Below are 22,941 nucleotides of genomic sequence, written 5' to 3'. Positions count from 1 at the left end.
AGGTACAGATCATCCCTGGAAAAGCAGCGTGGTCTGTTGACCATCTCCTTCCATGCACACAAATATTGCATCCCTTTAGAATGACACCAGAAACTAAGCCAGTTATTAAAGTCAATCATCCTTTGTTCATTTTATGGCATCATCCTCGGAGAAGGTAAAATGCTGCTCAATGCTAGACTAATACCAGCCTGAGACATATTCTGAGAGCTCTCCATGATGTCTCTCTTCATATAGTTTAGGGAGTTATGTCTCATATCATTTACTCCCACATGGATTATGACTGAGTCGTATTGGTAATTGTGATCCAATGACCTGAGTGCATGCGTAATGTGGCAGATCCTAGCCCCTGATAAGCAACTGACTGTAACTTTCTCCTTACTCAGCCTGGTGAGAGAGACATCAGTGTGTCTGATAATGGAGTCCCAGTGACTAGAATGTTGGATTGTATGGTGACTTGCCTTATGGGCTTAGAGGTAGTGGCTCCATGAGATGTGGCTCTATGTGTTGATGTGGGTGTTATTTTGAAAGAGTGCATTTGAGGCTGCTGAGGGTATTTCTTATGTGTACTTCATCTAGGAGGCATTTGTGGTTTAGGAAGGTTACATGTAAGTGCCTCAGTATATGTGAGTCTATACGTCTGCTTTGAATTGTGCGTGATGGGTGCAGCATGTGTACTACTGATAACCTTATTGTCATTAGGAGTAGTTTTATGTGAGAGCTTTGCCTCCAGTGACATTGTGTAAATACATCTCTCACAAAATGTATCAGTTTGTTTGAGAATTAACTGGGTGTCAGTAAACATGAGGCAATTTCTACATTGCCTCAGGATGCCCATATCCACCAAGCTGGTAACGGAGACAGTAGGAGAGTTCATACCCATGGAAACAGACCCTTTTTTATTAATTAGACTGTTGGAGTGAGAATATCAGTCACGTCAGGAGTATCCGGTTTGCAATTATGTGGACAGTGCTTGTCACTCCAAACTAGATGTCCTGTGTGCAACTAGATATTGGAGAAATTTCAGTTGTGCTTTTACAGGAAAAATGTCACTCAAGTTGCATCTATATTGTGAATCTGAAGTTTGAAAACTTCGAATCTCATACGATCGACATCATATGAGCGAAGTTTTCAAACATTGAATGTTACAACGGAGATCACCGTAGAGAATATTTCCCTTCACTTCAATGTAGTGCGATCTCGGAGTTGGTATATATAAGTAGCGGGGGTGGGTGGAGGGGTTTAGGGGGGCTTGCCCCCCTGCATAGAGCATTCATGTAGGTTTTTTATTTTTAGTTTGTTTATATTTTAGGTTCGATGTTTGAAAACTTCGCTCATATGGAGTCGATCATATGAGATTCAAAGTTTTCAGACTTCGAACATATAATATTGACCCGTCTGAGTCACAGAGCACTGCCAAACACTTGAGTGGAAACTAATATGTAGACCCTGAAAATTTAAGGATGAAGTATTTAGGCAAATATTCTGAAGTTAGAAAGAAATCAAGCAGTATTTACTGAAAACAAAGAATTAGCTTGACTCTTTTGGGATGCAGTACTCCTTTGCTTCTTCCCTCACCAGAAGTAAAATGTTAGCACCAATCCCATAAACATATACAAATATATATTTATGTATATAACATGGATGTATATATAAATGGAGGTGTGTGTATGAGTGTATGATATGTGTGTGTGTGTGTGTGTGTGTGTGTGTGTGTGTGTGTGTGTGTGTGTGTGTGTGTGTGTGTGTATATGGGAAAAGAAGTGTATGTGTTTATATATATATATATATATATATATATATATATATATATATATATATATATATGGATCTACTTAATTAATTTCAGCGAATATTCACTGAACTGGGACATTATCTTGTCTATATACAAAAAAAAAAAAATAATAAATAGTCTTTTTTTTTCTTTATACATACATTGAATACTATAATAATAAATTTATTATCGCAAAGCTTTTTAATTTAAGCACAATGGATTCTGGAGAAACTATTGATTTAATTATATCTTTATTAGATGTTATTTTGAAAAAATAATTTCTTCTGTTTCATTGGTAGTTCAGCAAGTTCTTAAAAATCCTAGCGGTGGCCCATGGCATTTAAATTGAGAAGAGCAAGAACTGTTATGGCAGCTAAAGACCAATGCCTATGTTCACCCTGGAATTAACGATGTTTGCTCCATCAAATGTTTGCTTAAATTAAAAGCTTTGGAACGATAAATTATTAATTTGAATAGTATTCAACGTATTGTTAAAGAAAGACTTCTATTATTTATTTTTTTTGCTTTTGTATATAGACAAGATATGCGCATTAGAAGTTCTTTATGAGCATGTGGTTTTAAAAGTTAAGTGATGCATCAATGACTGGGTGTGTCGATAATTATGTTTTAATTGTATTTTGTATTTAAGAGGTTTTACCCAATATTATGTTGTCTGAAGAAGTGCACTAAGGTATAGTGCATGAAAGCGCTAACAACAATAAATTTGTTTGTGGACTCGACTGTGTTTGGCCACCACTTTATTTTGTTAATTAGGTGTATAAGTATGTCCAGTAGGATTTTCGCTAGTTGTACACTGACTCCAGCCCACACCTGCCTGTACTCCAGACCAGGAATTTGTGTGTTACGTGAAATTACATCTGCCCCTGTTTCTGCACTGCTGCACTTCACTCAAATTGGCTATGACTTTCTGAAGTTGTCTGATGCATTTTATATGTGACAGAGGTTAATAATATTACACCACACACAGAATCACAGTCTGTAAAACACAACGTAATAACACCGCACATCCAAAAGAAGTGGATAGTTCTAGATTAGAACCATGAACACCATCACACAAGCTAATGACCCTAATCCATTGAGCCACACAAGCAGCTGTATAGACAGAGGTCATTCATCACACCAGCACCTGCATAAATGTGTATATTGTTATTCCTGCCCTAATTAAGACATACAATGCATGATCAATTTCTATGTTACTGTTCTGAGACTGCCTGGAATGCTGATATACCATTGATGAGTTACTGTTGCAGCAGTTACAATTGAACACTGCTGCATTGAGGGTAGGAGTACAACACCATATGTTGTGCTGGGATGCGCAATAGTCTGACGATCATATAACTCCACTGTCGAGCATCTTCCTTGATTGCTGTTCCAGTAATCTTTCAGTAGTACTGCATGGATATTCCATGCATGAGGCCTAGTAAATAGTAATGGAAACATGATAGTGGAATGGGTATCTGTAGTCCCAAGCAGATATTTCTGTCCAAGTAGCCCACTATATTTACTTGCATAATGTACCAGATCCATATACAATGCCATTACATCATAATCCTTACAGGTATTGTGTAGGTTACAGACTTACCTTGCAAATGCAACAGGTAACACAACTGTAGTTCAGGCCTGACTCTGTTAAATGAGAGCAGTACACAGTGAATACATGGGTAGGTACAGGATGTGTGGGTTGCCTGGCATCTATTTTAATTTCCGTATGTGAGTAGGAGTACTGTGTAAGTCCCTAGGTCCCTAGGTTGTCAGTGAATGTGCTATGCGTTGTCTCTTCTACAAAGCAAGGGCATACTGAACATGCCTATGTCTGCCTACAGGGACATCAGCAGGGGGTTCCTCATCCGAGTCCTCCTGTGTGTGGCTGTGGTGATCTAGGCACTGGTGAGAGGGCTGTGTATCCTTACCCTTTGCTGATCCTGCTGCAGGTGTTTCTACAGGATCATACTGTGTAGCATAACACATTCTGTGAATATATGTGCACATGTGGTTGGAGAATACTGCAGGGATCCACCAGATATACCTAGGCATTGGAACTGTGACTTCAGAAGCCCAAACACACACTCTGCGATGTTCCTAATTTTTGCATGTGCCTCATTATGGCATTCTTCTGTGGGTATGTGTGTGTGCATTTCTGCTGGGTGTCATCATCAAAGGTTCCAGGGCATAGCCAGCATACCCAGTAAATGGCCATGTGGGCAGAGGTGCCGGAATCTGTTGAAGGCTGGAGGGGTGGAGGTTGAGAGGGGCACTTAGTGATCTAAAAAGGGCAATTTTTTAAAACTATTTACTACCACAACATAGCTTCACTTGGAGAACATTTTAAGCTTAGCCAATTTCCCTTGAATTTCACTTGAATTAACATTTCCTGATTGGTCTTACCTTTCCCATGGCTGATAATTGTATATTAGCCCTAGTGAGAATAACTTTTCATACTACATATAATTTGAGGGGACCAGTGTAAGGGATGCAGCATTTAGGGACTGTCTCTATCCATTAGTGGCATGAGGGGCAATCCTGGAGTACATTTTCTATTACCCATCCATAGATCCAAGTTGCATTTGAATATGGACAGGGATGAGCTTTGTTTTACTTGAATGGATAGTCTGTTCTGGAACAGTGGTTGCTTCTGTGATATATATTCATATCTCCACAACATTCAGTTTAAATACCTGGACTTGAATATTTCTGATGCTACTTTGCTTGCTGATGTTCAGTAGGTCCATCTGTATTAGGTCGGAGGATGCCTTGTATGCCAGACACACCACCTCTAAGCACTCTGTAGGATACTGAGTATAGTGATAAATATTTGGGGTGGTCCATGCAAGACCTATTGGTTAGGATTTGTATCCTTTTAGTAAGGTATCTGTGTGGGTATTTCAATTGTTGCATAGATGTGGACAGATGGATTCACTATACAATCTTGAAATACTGAAATGTCGAATTTCAGTATTTCGAGACTGAATAGTCGAAAAACCACATACACGAAAACCCACAATCACGAATACTACAATCGCGATCAGTCACACACACACACACACACACACACACACACACACACACACACACACACACACACACACACACACACACACACACACACACACACACACACACACACACACAAACCAGTACATAATCACACACACACACATACACCTACCTAGCTAAACAAACATAACAACACACACAAACACACTTAGCCTACCTATAAGCAGGGGGGCAAGCCCCCCTGCACCCCCACACCACCCTACTTATATATTCTAACTCCAAGGATGCACTAATCACACAAACACACAATAAACACCACCGCACACACTCACACACACTAAAATCCCTACCCATTATCCTCAAACATACAACACTTATCTGAAACCCCAGATAAATCCACAAACCACACCACGCGTCACGAATGCGACACCACGATAGTGGCGGATTCGACATTTGCGGATTCAGCATAGTGTAGTTTCGGTTAACTGCACTTTCCACTATTCAGTCTCGATGTACTGAATTTTGACATTTCAGTACATCGAGATTGTCTAGTGTATCCGGACAGATACATGCCAAAGTGGGCATTATACAAAATTATTGACCTAATGAGGGCTTTGTAAAGGGAGACACCAACATCTCTAGATCTAATCACAATCAATGTGTTTATAAGCTGTGCAATATAGAATGACTTTCTTATAACTCTGGGCACATGTTGGTCAAAAGTTAGGTCACTGTGCACACAAGTTCCCAAATGACAAACAACTGGGTCAAGTTCTCAGAGGGCATCGTCAATTTGACAGTTTCCTGAAGTAGATGACTTCCCAAAGGATATGATAACGTATTTCTTGGAGTTTATTTTCAATTCATGGTTCTGGCACCAGATATTGTTTGGGACAAACCTTAATGCATTATGGTTAAGTCATTTGGAGATTCAATAACTTCTAGCTTGCAGTCATCTCAAACTTAGTCGGCCAAACCCCTTTGATATTTCCTTTTACTTTTGAGATTTATATGCCAAACAGAGAAAGTATCAGCACTGAACCCTGGGGGACTCCATTGGTGACTGTTCTCTTCCCCCATTTTGCTCTCCTGCATCCTGTGAGCAAGTTGGCAATCCAGCTAATGATGTGTCTGCTCCTACCTTATTCATTTTTTGTACTACACCTGAGTAGGGGATTATGTCAAAAGGCTTTGTCAGGTCAGGGTAATGTGGTATTAACTGTTTTAGCTTCATCCATTGCTTTGTTGACAGGAGTAAAGCTTAAAGTTTGCCAATGATTTTGAGCCTTTCACACTTTCTTCTGATTCTGGCCCTAAGAGGTTGAAAGATCAGAGTATATGTTTGACTGTCCCTGATTTTGTGCTATATTTTTGGTCTGTTCCTCGCGTGTCATTTTTTGGCAAATTTATGAGGATTGCAAAAAATAAGTAATGATAGGATGATGATTTTCAGATAAACACTGAGACGTTTGCTAAATAAACAACACTGTCTTGCAATGAAAACAGACCTAGCATGAGTAGTAAACTTCTCTGCCCTTCAAACTCACATTTATTGAAGCAGCATAAAAACCCACATTCATTTTGTATCTGGCCAGTGGAAGATTAAGCTTACCTCCGGGCTGTTTTCAAACCATATGCTCGTTACAGATTTTTAGGGCCATGCATACATGTATGCATTCGTTGATTCACCTTCCTGATTGTAGTAACCTGATTGTATTAAATCATATTCCTTGTATAATACAGCACCACTTGTTAGAATGTGTTTTAAATTCATAGTTTTGAACAGTCTTCTATTAAGCAATGAAACAACATGTATGAACCAATAATGACAAAATTACCCATTTCAGAAAATTTCAACTATAAATGGCCACTCAAAATTCTGTCGTTACAATACCCCAGTATCAGCAAATATGCAAAATCTCTGCAGAAGTAAGTCAACTAAATAATCTCACACTAAAGAGATCTGTAACTAATGAAGAGGTTGCTGCTAGCAAACAACTTTATATTTCATTGTTTCATCTACAAATAAAGTACCTGTTGCCCTTGAAGAATAAATCACCTATGTTACATAAAAAAAATGATAAGCTAAAAATATTGCAATGGGGAATGGATGGATAACAGGTTCATAGTTACTAGGTAACTCCTCCAAAGGAGGATATTCATAGGACTGCAGCATCCACTCCATTTAAAGTACAACACAGTACAGCATCAGTGATCCAACTGTATACTGTGGGAGTAGAATTCACAGCCTTTTGGATCAAACACAAGTATACTACCTGTTGCGCTACTAACAATGCAAACAACTTAGTATAAGCAACAATAAACTTCTCTTCCCCTGAAGCTCTCAGCTCATTGTAAAATCCACTTGACACTCAACTAAATCTCTTAACTTCACAGCACATGAAATCTGGAAACAGACACAATTTATTTGGGGGGAGGCGCAAAGGCCCAAAACCAGGGGCACATTTTAAATATTGCTTATATAATCTTAGAAAGTTGCTAAAATAAAGTGTTTTATGTTACCATGTGTTTCCTAAAAGATAACAAGATGGAAACTTAAAGGGCTATCATTATTTAGTGAATTCAATTCTCACTGCTTTGCCAGAAAATCACAATTTTTAAGTATAAGCCAAATATTCTTTGAAAATCTGGACAGTTGAGAGCTATGGACTCAACTCCCTGAATCACAATTGGTGGTATTCGTAGAGAATTCAGGCTCTTGTTTCTTGTACCTTAGGTACAGGGTTTGAGCCTGAGTAGCACTAACCACCAAGTATACCTAACTGGGGCATTCTCACACACACACACACACACACACACACACACACACACACACACACACACACACACACACACACACACACTCAGCAGGCATGGCAGACACACACACACAATCAGCAGACATGGCAGACACACACACACACACACACACACACACACACACACACACACACACACACACACACACACACACACACACACACACACACACACACACACACACACACACACACACACACACACACAGACAAAATCATGGCAGACACACACACAATTAGCATGAATGGCAGATACAGTCAGCACTGGGCAGCAGGCATGGAAGACACACACAATACGCACTGGGCAGCAGGCATGGCAGCAATGATCAGGGTAACTCTTGAAAGTCTCTGGAAGCAATGATCAGCACAGAACAAATAAAAACAAAACTCTCCTTACTGGCATGACTCTGGCTCTGGCAGCACCAACGAAAACAGTGTCAGCATAACTCCTGAAACTCTCTTTACTGACAGCTAGTTTATTTAGTTTAACTTCCGTGTGCAAATCCATGGTAGCGTGAGACGCATGGGTCCTCATTTAACTTCTGTTCCACGCGTGAACATTAGAGTGAGAACTCCACTTCATTAATTTTTCCCGGCAGGTCTTGCAGCTGTAAAAGTGTGTGTGGGGGCTCCCCCTCCCCCTTACTCTATGGTTTTGGCACCCAAGCATGTGAGATGTCCCCCCTGGCAAACATCTGGTACAGATGTGATGTGTGCCAGATATGGGAGTCATGATAACTCCCAGGGCTGCCAGCACAGACATTCAGTATAATCCCCTGGGCATTGCACATGACCTGGCATTTGATAGAGTGGTATCCCTTGCTGTTGATGTAAATTCTACCCCACTCATCAGGTTGTACCTTGATGTGTACATGAGTGCAATCTATGGTACTAGGTACTTCAGGGTAGTGTGGTACACAGTATAACTGTTGCATATTGCTAGCCTTCACCTCAGGGGAGAGGGGAAAGATATGTGCTCACTGGTATGTGGTAGCATAGCATTCTGGAACTGGTGGAGTATCCTGGATGCAGATACCTGTGACACACCCATCATGTCCACAGTTGATCTTTGAAAAGTACCTGTAGCTAGTATCCTAATGGCTGCACATACCTCTGTTCCCACTGTGATATGTTCCACTCTGTTGACTCTGGGTCTGAGTTGAGGGCAGTAGAGATGAGTGAGTTCTTGCAGTATGTTCCTGTCCACCCAGTAGCGCTCTACAATCTCCAGCTGATGTAGCTCCTGAAAGGTTAGCCTTGGTCTAAACACTCTTCTCCTTCTCAGATTAGGCCTATTGCAAGCAGCGCCAGCAGCACTAACTTCAGTATCTAGCACATGCAAATGTAGCAGACCTGCAGCAGCCCCAAGCATTATCCCAGCTAAAATTCTCAAGTCTATACTCCAAGGTCCAGAGTACTGGGGGAAAATCAGAATTTAGGTTGTATGCATACTTTGTACAGGTCTGCTGTGGCTCCACCATGTGTGATATTCTAACTATTATGCATTTCACCCACCTAGATTGTAATTAACATCATTTAAAGGATTGCACAACGGAGCATAGCTTAAACACTACTGAATATTCATTGAATATATCTGCTTTCCATTCATTGCTGCTTACGTCATCACTGCCATGCAAATACATTTAGCTATGTGCCATTCAAACACATTCAGCTCTGTGTCATGCTACGCAGCATAGCTTATACAAAAGTCAAACTCAATAGTTGAATATATCTGGTTTTAATTACTTGCTGCCTACATCATTACTGTAACCTGTGTGGTCTTTTTCACGTGAACACGCTCACATATGTGGAGCACAGAGCAAACATGGGCACCAAGAATTAAAACATTCTTAAAACTAATCAGACACACCCTCCCTGCTGGCATCCACATCTAGTGGAAATATCAACATGGTGTAGGAGCCTACACGAAAGGGATATGTGGACACAGTTGATCCTTTTACCAAGTTGACAAATTCACCTCATTTGCATACATATCCATGCCGACAGACTGGTAACTACATGGTTCATAGCCATATCAGCTAGGCAACAGCACCAGTGCACTATTATTTGGAGCCAACCCAGTATCCTATAATGCATTTCTGACCAATGTTATAAAATGCTATTTATTCCTGTTTTTTTTTTTTTTTTCAATTAGGCATATTTGCCACTGTGGCACATAGTGCAAACATGCCAAAATCATAAAAAAAAAAATAAATATATATATATATATATATATATATATATATATATATATATTTTTTTTTTTTTTTTTTTAACATATTCCCTTGCATATTCCGACATTGACAATGCATTTTTATCAGATCAATGTATGTGATCTAACCACTTCAGGGGAGTTTTGTCCATATTTGTGAACTTTTACATCCCCTTCTTTCCATGTACAGTCTATGTACACTATGGGCACAGGCAACAGGTCTACACTAATGCCTATCTGCTTGTTGGATCACTCCACCTGGATCATTTTCATAAGATTCGCCGGCTTTTAAAGTAATTTGCATTACACAGAACATCAGTGTTTCCTCGTGTTTGCACGCAGCTAAGTTGTCCTTACTGAATCTAAAACCATTTGTGCTCATGTACGCATCGCACTGCGATGCATACACCTAAAATAATTGTGTAGGCTCTAATGAATTCCCCAGGATGTCTTTATGTCAGTGAAAGCCCTTTTGTCGAACTTTCACTCTCTTTCTTAACTCCGTACATAGAAAGGATATGTTGTCCAGCTAAAGAGCATGCTTGTAATATTGCACATCTGTCTGAATGCACAGACTAGTTTAAAACAATAAACTAGGTTCAGCAAAGCACTAGCTGTGGATTAGCATTCTCAAACATTTTCTTTTTTACTTTAGTGTGTTATTCAGCATGTATTTTTCCTGGATAGACTGTTTGGAGGTGTTTCAACACAATGTCTCCAAAACAGGACAGGATTGTTACCCTGAAATGATATTTCATGGAGATGAAACACCTCACAATCTTCAATTGAAAAGACAGCTTAATACACTAACAGGGTGGGATTCTGAATGATTTGTTGTAAGTGTGTATGTTGTGTATGTGTATGTGTATGTGTGTGTGTGTGTGTGTGTGTGTGTGTGTGTGTGTGTGTGTGTGTGTGTGTGTGTGTGTGTGTGTGTATGTGTGTGTGTGTGTGTGTGTGTGTGTGTGTGTGTGTGTGTGTGTGTGTGTGTGTGTGTGTGTGTGTGTGTGTGTGTTCTGGTATAAAGTCTGTATAAAAATCAGCATTAAACCAGTGACTTGCTTACCCTAATAGTGAGTCGTTTAGAATCTCATCCACTGAATTTTTCAGAAATACAAAGTCAACCACAGATGAACACCTGAAACAGCGATAAACATCGCAAATAGTTATCTTAGCAGAAAGGAATATTTTCATTATGGAAAATAATCACCATAAGAATTGTAACTACTGGGATCTGAGAGGCAAGGCTGCTGCCCATCATTTTTAAAAGGCTTGCATACTATACCATTCTGAATCCAATATTAAGATTGCACTGCAACTTCATAAGTGCTCTCAGTACTGTGTTGGCAATGCTACAAATATATCTCTTTAAGTGTTTTGAGTTATCCAGGAAGTCATGAAATCAAGCTATTTAGCTTTCGTTTCTTTCATACTATTACTGCGTAATTCTATTTCCTGGCTACTATAGCATTAACATCTCAGAACACATGACGATTTCTTATGTCTTCCCTCATATGTACTGCACACAGGGCAGTCTGAAAGACATCCAGTGCCCCAGTTCTCCACATCTGAAAGAGTGAGACCGGATAAAATAATGACTGCACTCATTCCGAAGCAGTATTTCTAAACCTAGATCCATCTGACGTTGCCTTGTGGCCAGTGGTGGAATAAGTGTAACTTGGACCCTGGACAATTTTCTAACCATACCCCAGTTACATATATGCATGTATATATATATATTTTTTTTTTTTTGGAGGGGGGGGGGCATGCATAAATGATCGTGCTCTTTTGGATTAGTCTTTCTAAATGTGCATGCACGTTACCATATTTGTGATTATTGTTTAGTGAAGCAAACTGTGTCTTACTATTTTTAAATCTGAGTAGCCATGAACATTTTTCCAGCAAAATGTGAAACAAAATTTACTAGCACATATTTTTCGCAACACTCCAGTTCTATCAAAACGCTATTTAAGAAAATAAAATGAACAGCTGCCTTAACACAACTAACTGGTTGACCCACTGTCGAGATACTGAATACTATGAAATCAGCCCACCACAAAAACTACAACAACCTCCCATGCACACCTTTGAGTTTTAAACTGTGTGAGGTTCAAGCAGAGGCCATTATTAAGCCTGTGCTGAACTCTTATATAATTTGGGTTGTAGGGGTTACTAGTCCAACTAAAAGCTCTAACAGTCTGGATGCTCTGTGATGTATTTCTACTTTATTTTTTAAAAGATGACTTGTCGACTGTTTCTGATTCCATTTTTTTATTGTTGCTTTGAAGAGCTATGCGTGTGCCTGGCAGTGTATTTCGTGCCCACAGATAAATCTCAATGACATTTTATTGATGTACATACTCACAGCACACTTAGCTATAGGCAAACTAGAAGAATGACAATTCACCTACTGCATGTCCTTGAGGTGCTGGAGAAAAATCAAAGCACAATCCACAAAATCCACAAAGACAGAGGGAGGACTTGCAGATTCCACACAAAACAAGATACTGCCAAGGAAAACACATCCTAGTGGTGTGATATGGCAGTGCTACACATGGCATTACTATTCCAGTAAGCACTTGCTTTTACACACATCCTGCTTCTGCCAATGCACCAAAGATAACAATTTATGGTGTGCAATTCTGATGTTTGTCATGGAAAATGAAAAATGTTGTGGAAAACTTCTTGCTGTTAGCTATGCTGCAATTCTCCATGACATACACACTCGCACCTGCACAAATATGTATACACAAATGCACCACATAAACACACACACACACACACACACACACACACACACACACACACACACACACACACACACACACACACACACACACACACACACACGCATACATGCACACATGCACATTTACACACATGCATGAGCACACCCACCCACAACTCCCCCACATGCATAAACACACAAACAAAAGTCATAGCAATTCTGAAATCCACTTTTATTTACAGAGAGTCTCCATATCCACTAATTACAACCAGTTTACTGTCTGTGTACACCTCAGACTGTATAACTATTATACAAATCAAATATATAATGTACTTCATTTTTTTCAAATACACAGTAATCACAATAAAGTAGCCTAGCCTTCTCATAAAAACACACTAATCCTGCAAAATTAGGTTAGTGAATGTGGAAAGTGAGCAAATGTCAGTGACAAAACAGTCAGTTATTTTCATACACAGACACCCCCCCCCTCCCAAGTAGGTATAGATGTCTCCCTATTGAAATGTCAGCACTTGTAATGCTGACTGACAACAGATAAAAAAAAGACTGAAAACTCAGGAGAAGCTAGAATCTTCATTGTTGCTCTTCTCCTTTAAACTTCTTTTTTGGCAGGGAAGCAGACCCTTGCACCCCCCATGTGGGGGGAAGCCACCCACTCTCCTGGAACTTACATATACCAACTATGAAATTGCTCTACCTTGGAGAAAAGGGAAAATTCAAGGAAGTGACAATCTCAGACTTAGTATATTTAAGCCTGTTCTTTCGGCCATTCATTCTCTGAGTTTCGGAGCTCACTCTAGCCTGTCCCAATATTTCAAATGGTTACCACTCCAGCCACTTCTTTGTGCATTTCAGACAATTGGCTGTGATAACATTGATGGCTGTGTAATGCACATCAACGTTGCTCCACATTAACAGTTGCCACGCATTAAAATATTCAAAGTAGCTTCCCAAAAGTCCATTAATCTTGCAAAACCAGAGTAATGAGCAAACAATGAGCAGTTGTTTTCCTCCACATGGATGCCAACGTTGCTTCACATAAATCACATCAGTCCTGTAAACCCAGACAGCAGACATAAGGACAACATCAGTGGCATTCTGCAACACAAGGAACAGTTAAGAGACCTAAGTTTCTGCTGAGGAAACCATACATACCTCTCAAATTGTTTGCTCAATAGTCAGAGATAAAACTAGAATAACAGAAGAACAAAGCCCAAACATCATTTGAAACATTCAAATATTACTCTGATACTCTTAATGTTAATAGAACAGCAGACTTTACATGAATATGCATTTTTGAATGCGATACTGTTCATAAAGCAGCAAAATTTGCAATGCTATGCATTTTCTGAACCATGAGAAGATAAAGTTCTAATGTCTGGCATTGCTAACATTGTAATTCTATTCAGTTTTGTATTTGCTTTCATTCTGTGATTTACCCGAAAAAGCAAAAAAAAATTACAAGGAATTGACAAAAATCAAGGACAGCTGAGATTTATCTACATCACCCTGCCAGTGGTGCACAACATTTTGTTTTCCTGCCAGGATATTAAAAAAAAAAGTAGTAGTAGTAATAGAAAAAAATAGTTGCCTTCAGTCTGCACATCCTTTTTTTTATAACCTAAGTCCACCTAAGTTGCCACTTCCATTATTATGTTGAAGTCAGCATGCTTACTTTCTGCTATGTCATCCCAATGAATCATGTGGCACTAACATGAGTGAGCAGAACCTTACTACTGCTTCAGCAAGGCAGCCATGGATCATTTAGTTAGTTACTTATTTATTTTTAGCATAAAGATGGATTTCTTTACAATAAAACTAAATAACCCCCTCCCCCTGATAAATAGCCGCACAGACATGCTGCATGTGCAAATTGGAGAACTGTGGTGCTATTTATTTATTTTTTTTTAACTACAAGCTAAATAATTAAAAAAGTCTACAATGCCTTGAGCTCCATAACTAACTCCTTCTTCCCCAACTCTACCTCACACACACACTATCTTAAATCAATCCTCCCGCTGTTCTGCCCTCACGGACCTCATCACTCTCTACTCTTCTAAGCGCAACCTATGCAGCAAAGACCTACAATTCTTAGACATCTACAAACCCAATAAAAATATTAAAAAACTTTTATACAGCCACTCCATTGCCAATTAGGGTTACCAGCTGTCTGGTTTTTGACCGGACTGTCCGGTTTTCTGACAAATTGTCCGGTTACCAATTTCATTCAAAACCTGACACGCGAAGTCCGGGTTTTGTGCCACTGCCAAATTTGTTTTTACCGATGCAGAAGAATTAATTTTATGTTATGTACGCATAGAAGAAGGAGAAAATCATGCTCTACCAGCCAGCATCCTCCTACCTTTGCTTGCAGATCTACAACTAAACAAAGACATATTTTGATATGCATGACACTGAACACCAGACCAGATCAAAAAGTAGAGCAGCAGATGCCTCATCCCTTGTGCTTATGCATCCTGTCTCTTCATTGCTTGTTTCATGGGAAGGGGAGGACCCAATGGAGGGCTCATGCTCACAATAACGTAATTTAAACACAAAAGTGCGTGTACCTGCTGCCAGAGTCAACATGGCTGGCTGGTCTGGTTTTATTCATTAAGTGGTGAAAGTAGCTCGTTTTAAGTGGTGAAAGCTCTGTTTCTGCAGTAAGGTATTCGAAGCTCTGTTTGTATTTTCTGCAGTAAGGTAGCTCCTCTATTTACATTTTCTGCAGTAAGGTAGCTCCAGTTTTGTGTGTGTAAAAGCTCCGTTTTGTATTACGCTACCTGGAAGGAAGCTTGTATTTTTTTCAATAAGATTTTGCAAATTCCATTTTGTATTATGCTGGAAGGAAATTCCATTTTGTATATTCTGGAAGGAAGCTCCATTTTGTATTATGCTGGAAGGAAGCTCCATCTTGTATTATGCTGGAAGGAAGCTCCGTTTTTGTAGACTGTTATGCTGGAAGGTGTGTATTATGCTGGAAAGAAGCTCCGTTTTTGTGGACTGGAAGATGTTCTTTGTGTTTCACTGTTGCACTCATTACATTTGGGTAAACTGTTTGTAGGTTGACCTCAGTTGGCCTTATTAACAAGTCTTGGGTTCTGCATCAGTTGCTGTCCCTTCTTCCATGACGTCAGGGGTATAAAACATGCAGCTGATGCCATTATATGTCTTTCTTGCCATGTGTTGCCTGAAGCAGAAGCAGTTCACAAGTGCTGGTTGGCCGACTCCTGAAATTTTCATTTTCGAGTTTCAGAACCGAAGTCTTCAACTAAAAGCTAAGTACCCCATTGGGGAAACTTTTTCTTGCTCCCTACCGATGTCAGTAAAAGTTAATAATTGCATTACTTGTGGAAAGCAAATGCCTCATAAAGATTTTCATTTGTACTGTATTCCTTGCCTAGGCCCTGACCACGATGTACCTTGCTGTCGGCTTTGTGCTTTATTTAATCAGCACACTATCCTTCAACGGTATAGTTTTGCCTCTAAATATTTCGGTTCTTGGTTTATTTCTCCAGAAATGTCGTTGGTTAGCCATCCATCTACTGGGATTCCAAAAAAACGCAAAGATAAAGACAGAGACAGGCCACCGAGGTCCAAAACTGCCAACGACGCTTCTCCTAAGCCAGTCGCCAGTTCGCCAGTACTCAGTGAGGCACTTTTGCAGCCCCTGATACCTGCTACTTCTGATTCACAGGCCTCTACTGAGACCCATTCAGAGTCCGGTATGTCGTGAGATATTTCAGCTATGGAACCCATGAATGTCTCTACCTTGGATGGGTCCGGAGCCGTTGTGCAGGCACCGGCTTCTGAGGGTGTATTCAGGCCTATGGACTTGCATATTAAATCAATGCCTCCTTCATTACTAAGGCCTAAATCTGGATCCATGTTTAAAAAAACAATGCCCAGGCCACATTCTCAGGCTTCTATGCCTAAAAACAAATGATAAAAATGGCTGAACATCTAATAGCTCTAATCAGGGGTAGCCAAACCCCCACCCCCTCTAAGAGGCCTACGGCTGAGCTTGATTATGAATCTTCTGATTAGGATTCTGTTTTTTCTGACTCTTCTGATGACCTGGATTTGTCCTTACTTACTTATGAGGATTCTGATGCAGAGGACTCTATTCCCTCTGCTTCCCCTCCTGAGGATTTTTGCTTTGGGGAAACCTTACATACTCTAAGGGAGCATTTTCACTAGGAAAGCCAGGAATTTTCTGATTAAAAAAAGAGGCTTAGGGATTTCCTTCTCCTACCTCAGCATAGGCCTTTAGCTATTCCTCCTGTACTAGACATTGTTGATTATGCTTTCTTGGAATCCAGCTTGGCCCCTGATTCCCTGCCTCCTGCTCCCAGTAAACCTGACAGATACTACAGGGTCCCTGAGTCCCACAAGTTCCTTTTCAAAAATCCTATTGCAGATCCAGAGACTATTTCACAGGGGCCCAAGGGCATTAAGGCTTCTACTGCTAAAAATCCTACCCCTTCTGATAGAGACTCCAGGGCGCTGGATATATGGGGTAAAAGGGTTTATACTTCAGCAGCCTTGGCAATTAGAGCTTTAAACTGACAAATTCTTATGTTAAAATATCAGCAACATGTTATTGGACCGCTGAAACAGAAAATTATGTTGATTCCTGACTGTGTGGAAAATAAAGAATTACACGATTTAATGCATTCTGCTGAATAAGTTGGAAAACATACTTTGCAATGTGGTTTTGATTCATTAGAGGCCTCTTGCAGGGCTGCTGTTACTGGGTCTGTGCTCAGAAGGCATGCTTGGCTTAAGAATCAATCTTTGCCTGATCATGTTAAAGCTAAATTGTTGGATGCTCCTTTAAATCAGGACCACCTGTTTGGCAACAAGGCTGAAGAAGTTCTTAAAAAGATGGAAGATAAAGCTAAATCTATGCAAACTGTTAAAGATTTTTTACAAGTTCAGCCTCCTAGATTTAGTTGGCACTGACCTTTTAAGAACTGGTCCTTCCCAGCCCCTTCCAGGTCTTCTCAAGCCAAACCCAGACACAGCAAAAACCCCAGGTTTCAGTCCCAGGGAACTCACAGAACTAAGCAGTGGGGGGCCTCCATGTCCAAAACTGTGAATAATGAGACTCCCCCCATGATAAACTGTCTCAATGACTTCCTTTTAAAATTTCCAAGAACTTATCTTCTGACTGCCCCTTTGGGGGGGTGGGGATTGCTCTTCATGCAAAGAACTGGGAATTCATTACCCAGGACAAATGGGTTTTAAATATAGTGTCCCAGGGATACAGATTTAATTTCTACACATTGCCAACGCCAAGTGGGTGGCCGGACCTAACCCCAAATCAGTGGATAGAGGCTCAAAAACAAGTACTTTCTCTCTTAAGCATGGGGGCTATTCAACTGGTACCAGAAGAGGAAAAGGGACAAGGTTTCTACTCCAGACTTTTCCTGGTACCCAGAAAAGACAAATCATGGTGTCCAATCCTGGACCTGTCTACTCTAAACACTTTTCTAGAGATTCCAAAATTCAAGATGCTGACTATTCACCAATTACTTCCTATGCTAGGCAAAAATGACTGGTTGGCAACACTAGATTTAAAAGAAGCATACCTGCACATCCCAATCAAGGAATCTTGCAGAAGATACCTACGCTTCAAAGCAGGCTACACACACTATCAGTTCTCTGCACTGCCCTTTGGCTTATCTACTGTGCCCAGGGTATTCACAAAGTGCCTATCTCCAGTTATTTCATTTTGCAGGCAAAGAAGTATTCAAATATACCCATACCTGGATGATTGTCTAATTCAGGCAGAAAGCCAAGACATACTTTTGAATCATCTGGCACTTGCAAAAAGGGTTCTAAATTGTCTGGGGTACACCATAAATGAAAATAAATCACAACTGGTACCCTGTCAACAAATTACATTCCTGGGAGCAAGCTTGAATACAACTTCCCAGATGGCTTACCTCACGCCAGAAAAGCAAATTCATTTGACAACCTACTTCAAACAAGTGGCCACAAAAACCCTGCTATCTGCAAGACAAATACTGCAAGCCTTGATGTTCATGGCCTCCTGTATTCTTCTAATTCCATATGCAAGACTGAATATGAGGAAACTACAGTGGTATCTAAAAAGCCTATGGAGTCAACATTCTCACAGCCTAGAAACAATGATTCCTATCATACCTTGCCTACGCCTAGAGTTCCTTTGGTGGGCAGAGGCTTGCCACCAAAACAAGGGACTACCTTTCACACCACCCCTTGCCACCCAAACCCTAACAACAGATGCATCAGACTATGCATGGGGGGCTCACATGGCAGGGAAGTGCATTCAGGGCAAATGGAACCCAAGTCAAATGCACCTGCATATCAATCAAAAAGAAATGTTAGCTGTACAGAATGCTCTGACAGCCTTCAAGGACTACATTCTTCCAGGACAACTAATGGTAAAGACGGACAACACCATGGTTATGTGGTACATAAACAAGCAGGGGGGTACTCATTCTTACCCCCTCTGCAGACTAGCCATGGCATTGTGGAACACAGCCTTGAGCTACCAAGTGCACCTACAAGCTCAATTCCTGCCAGGAAAATTAAATACACTGGCAGATGGACTAAGCATAAACCTCATGGACCCACATGAGTGGAAACTGGAACCAAGGATTTTCAACATGTGGACAAGTGAATGAGGGAGCCCAGATATAGACCTGTTTGCCTCCCCCCAGAACTACCAACTGTACAAATTTTGCACAAGAACTCCCCACAAACAAGCCTGGAAAGTGAATGCTCTGTCCTTCAGCTGGAAAAGCCTATCAGTCTATGCCTTCCCCCCACTGCCTCTGCTCTCCAAAGTACTACTAAAAGTCAAACAGGGCAAATCAAGGATGATTTTGATTGCTCCAGACTGGCCGTGCCAACACTGGTACCCCCTCCTGCACATTGTGTCATGGTTATCTCCATGGCACCTGTCTTAGACTCCTTCCCTGCTGTCTCAGCAGGAGAACCAGATTCTGCACCCTCAGCTTCCAACACTGAACCTTGCAGCCTGGCTAATTACTTAAACTCTCCCTTACCATCCCTCAGCAAAACTGTGATGGATGTCATCTTAGAGGTAAGGAGGCCTAGTACTAGAAAATCTTATGCTGAAAAATGGAAAAGATTCTGTGCCTGGAACCAATCTCAAAGGATGAGCACAACAGCACCCAATTTACCTCAGATTTAACAATACTTAACTGAGATGCTTCACAAGGGCCTGTCTTTTTCCTCCATTAAAATCCATGCCTCAGCCATTTCAGCTCATTATAACACAGAACCTCCCCTCTTCTTTCATCCACTGCTCAAGCAGTACTTCAGAGGGGCCAAAAATTTGAGACCACCCAGGAGAGCTCCAACCCCAGCCTGGGACCTTAACTTTGTATTGGAGAAACTCACTCTACCTCCTTTTGAGCCAGCTGCTACTGCAGACTTAAAATTTCTTTCTTGGAAAACAGCTTTCCTTTTAGCAATCACTTCAGCTAGAAGGATATCTGAATTACAGGCCCTTATGGCAGTGGAGCCTTTCATCATCTTTGATGCGGACAGGGTGTCACTCAGATCCAATCCATCCTTCATGCCTGAGGTGGTATCCAGTGTGGCTCTTAATCAGTCCATTCATTTACCAACCTTCTTTCCCAATCCACAGAACAAAGGGGAATGGATTTTGCATTCCTTGGATATGCACAGACAACTTAGATTCTACTTGGACAGGACTAAACCTCAACGAAAATCTGAACAACTGCTGGTAGCATTTGCTGCCTGGGCAGAGGGGAAGGCTATTTCAAAACAAACCATTTCTAAATGGATACGCCATTGCATTAATTTCTACTATAAGCACCATGGAAAACCTATCCCCCAGGAAATCAGACATCACTCCACCAGGACTGCATCTACTTCTACAGCCTTTCTCAGAGGTGTTCCTACCAGGGACATCCTAGAAGCTGCTACCTGGAGTTCTGTACATACTTTCACCAAGCATTATCATTTGCCAATTTTCTCTAAATACAGAGCTGGCTTTGCCACTGCAGTCTTGCAGGGCCTTATAGCTGGCCCTAATACTATCTAAACTCCTACTCCCAACCATAGCTTTGGGAATCTACCCAAATGTAATGACTGCAACAGTGATACACAAAGAACATAGTACAGTTGTGTACACTTATCATAAATGTAGATGTTCGAGTGTATTCACTGTTGCAGTCTTGGTTACCCTCCCTCCTGCCCCCTAACTTCTTTTGGCTATACAAACCTTTTTGGTGTTTTTGCTTTTTTGTTGGAGGTATACCTTTGTGTTTTTATGTTTAATTGCTCCCCATTAGGGGGACATCTGACATCTGGGGCAAGAAAAACTGATGTAATGTCGTTGGCTGCATGTTTTATACCCCTGACGACCTGACGTCATGGAAGAAGGGATAGCAACCGACGCAGGACCCAAGCCTTTGTTAATCAGGCCAACTGAGGGCAACCTGCAAGCATGTGTGTGTGTGTGTGTGTGTGTGTGTGTGTGTGTGTGTGTGTGTGTGCGTGTGTGTGTGTCTGTCGGGGGGGGGATGTTTAAAATGTGTTATCTGTCCAAGATACACTTTGATACAGAGCCTGAGGTACACTTGATGATATGCAGCAGGATTTAAATTAATTTCACTTTCCAGACCCTGTGGAAAGGAATGCAATATCAGCAAAAACATCAGAGAATGCAGTAAATCAGTCATCCTCTCGAAAGCTTATTACAGTGGTATTTTGCTCTCTCCTTTCTATTGATTGTGATCACATTGTAAGAAGAAAACACTTTTAGTCATTGAGTCAGCATCTGGGTTAATGTACTTTCTATTAGGGTTGCCACCTTTTGTTGTGGCTAAAACTGGAGTAAAACCACACCCCTCACATCACGATTAACCCCGTCCACCCCACCTCCTCTCCCGCCCATAATCCGCCCATTTTGTGATGTCATTATGACATCACACAATGGGGAAAGCCCTCTTTTTCCATTCTTGCTGCCTGTTTTCGGCTGATTTACTATGCTTTTCTGTAAAAAAGCATAGTAAATCAGCCGATTTACAAACTCCGATAGCCTGTTTCCTTTTTTGAAACAGAATACCTGTTTGTACAGTGTTTACTGGACTACTGGAGAATCAGTTTGATTTCCGGATAGTCCAGAAAAAAAAAAGGAGGGGTGGCAACCCTACTTTCTATGTGCATGTGCCACTTCAATCCTGCGAGTTGCAGGACCTGGGTTTATTTTATTTTCTATTCTGTTGGTATCTATGTACCATTTTAAAACTGTGAGTTGCAGCAATTAGGTTTTTGTATTTTCTATGTGGATGTTCCATTATGTGTGAAAGCAGGCATCCTGAACAGAAAAACCAGTTCCTATCAGCTGATGTCACGTGATGTCAGAAAATGGGAGGAGCATAGGTGGGAGAGGGGGAGGGAATGGGTGGAGTTATGGGTGATGTGAGGGGTGTGACCTTAGTCCGGTTTTAGCCACAAAGAAAGATAGCAACCCTATCGCCAATGTCTTGAACAAACTTCTCCTTTCTCTAAGAACAAACGGCAACTTCCTTAACTCATTCTCTCCACTGAAGCTCACAAAGTTTGCACTGTAACTTCCAATGGACGGATCCTAAGCCTTTTGACAGAAACAAATTATGCCCTCTCATTTCAAACAAATGTTCATATCTCTGAAACCATAGGGATTATGAAGTAAGTATAAATGACAAACACTTCAGCACAAACTATGTTTACAGTGGTAGTATTCTTTAGGTACTAGGTTTTAAACTGAATTTTATAAGTCACAGTAAACCCAGTAACTATCATGTTTGTAATATTTTGTAAACAATTTACAGTATCTCAGCAACCACTTTACCACTAAGTTACACACATACTGTCTGCAGCATTATATTCATCTAGCTGAGAGCTTTCCTATGGGGCTAAGGAGTTCGGTCTGTGTTACTTCGTGGTTGAAATATTTAGAAGAACTGAAAATTATATCTATATAAATTAATATCATAAAAACAGCAGTTACTATCTCTTTACCTGCACTCAACAGAGGTGAAATATTAATGCAGTTGAATTTGCCATTGTGTAAGCTTTAAGATGAAATATTTTAAAAACATTGTACATAGCATGGTTTTGGGATTAGTGATGCAAATATGAGCAAGCAATATGTGATGCCTAGAGGCGTCAGTAGTAGTTAACTGCAGATGCACCTGGAGGCATCACTCTGATGTAATGAGTTAACTTCAAAAAACTTCTAAAGGACTTGCTTACTAATTCCTGGCCCTGTCCTTGTCCCACTCCCACCTACACTACCCCCCTCTCCTCTTCCCCTTCCCTCTTAGCTCACACTTTACCACAACTACTC

Source organism: Protopterus annectens, chromosome 5.part0 (assembly GCF_019279795.1).
Source record: "Protopterus annectens isolate FY-2018-M chromosome 5.part0, PAN1.0, whole genome shotgun sequence".
Taxonomy (NCBI): Eukaryota; Metazoa; Chordata; order Ceratodontiformes; family Protopteridae; genus Protopterus; species Protopterus annectens.
Note: the sequence above shows the minus strand (reverse complement) of the source record.